The 1,595-nt window shown below is 39.2% G+C and overlaps 1 pseudogene; it reads right to left on the reverse strand.

Annotated features, from left to right (window-relative positions):
• Positions 1–1,392, reverse strand: LOC124847018 (aspartic proteinase CDR1 pseudogene; annotated as a pseudogene).
• Between the last annotated feature and the right edge of the window lie 203 nt (positions 1,393–1,595).

Raw genomic sequence — 1,595 nt, forward strand, 5'->3', positions numbered from 1 at the left:
TAATACATAATGAAGAATGACAAGACAGTCTGTTCTGTATTATTCAAGCAAAGTGAAAAACAGAAGAAAAAAATCACTCCTTATTACAATCTGTAGGCTTAAAAGAAACAGTTTTGTTTTCAAGATCGTATCCAACCAAGAAGTTCTGCTGTGCGACGTTTCCAAAGATGGAGAGATCATCAGTTGCACGAAAAGCTAAACATGAGATCCCATCAGCAACCTGAAGAAAGGTGTTGACTGGTTTCAAAACAACATCTGCACCTGTGAAATGTGCTGTGATTACTGGTATTTCTTGTTGAGATTTTGAACCAGTTTGATAGCATAGCCTCAAAAAGCCATTCGGGTCGCTGACACGTTCCAGTTTCACTGCATCTGCTACTGCAGATTCAAATTCTGTGTAAGCCTGACTCGGCAAAAAAGTGAGTGTTGTCCCTGAGTCAATTATGATGTTTCCCTCTTCACCAGACTCGGAAGAAGTGCTTCCGACAGCTACTGTTTTTCCTCCAACACTCAATGATTTCAAGGTAAGGAAGTAGAATATTTGATTCTCTTTTTTGATTATAGGAGTTGAGACAACCCCTTTCCCAGAAACCACAGCAGCATCTCCGAAACTGAGTTTGCTGGATGATTTAGACCCTGCAAAAAATGGTGGCAAACAGTAGGAAAACTTTCCCTCAATTGTAGAACCCAACTGAGATATAAGAGAAGTGGCTCCACCAGAAAGACCAACTATGCCAGAACCACTGGCTTCAAAGGTCCCAGTATTGTCATGTCCACACCCTATAGCAATGTTAGGAAATTGACAGGTGAACCTTCGGTGGAACTTAGGGTTATGGTGTCCACACTGAGATCTCCTACTGAATGTGATCCATCACCATAGTTAATGCTATATTCACATTTCTCTGAGCAAGAGGAAGCTCCCACAGCTTGACATGCCCTAGAAGTACAAGGTAGATTTTTGTATGTTGTGGATTTTCTAGGATCAAATATAGGACTGTTTTGTTCGTAGCAGTCTATGCAAGGTTTACACTGCAACCAGACAATGTTGCTACCAGTATCAACTATACTTAGAACTTTGAATGGTGGAGTTCCTACTGAATAGGTCATGAGATATTCACCTGAATTCGGTATCACGGTGGATTCAACCGTGTCTATGGAAGCAGAAGGTTTTTTGAGATGATTGGAACGAGCTATGGAACGCTGAATGGCTTTGGAAACTCTTTGAGAATGAGTTTCTGAGGGAAGATAGAATGGTGATTTTTCAGAATCACGGTGCATCATTTCCACACTGAAGCCCTTCAGAGCGTTTGAGAGACTGGTGTTGCAGAGAAACAACAGAACAAGAACAAGAGATGAATAACTTTGCATATTTGCTGCCATTGTTAACATGCACAGAAGAGAATGAGAATTTCTATATGAACTGAAGAGTATAAGTATTACACTGTTAGTGGCCTTTTATAAGATCTAGCTACTGACTGTGAAATTATAATTAATTTTGCTTGATGGAGTGATTTTTTCCATTATTTCTTCACTTAATTATGATAATTCTCAATAAAAACTTTATTTTTGGTTATCTTATCTGATTCTGTACTAAA

The sequence above is a fragment of the Vigna umbellata genome, chromosome 9 (genome assembly GCF_029865625.1).
Source record: "Vigna umbellata cultivar VRB3 chromosome 9, Vumbellata_1.0, whole genome shotgun sequence".
Taxonomy (NCBI): domain Eukaryota; kingdom Viridiplantae; phylum Streptophyta; class Magnoliopsida; order Fabales; family Fabaceae; genus Vigna; species Vigna umbellata.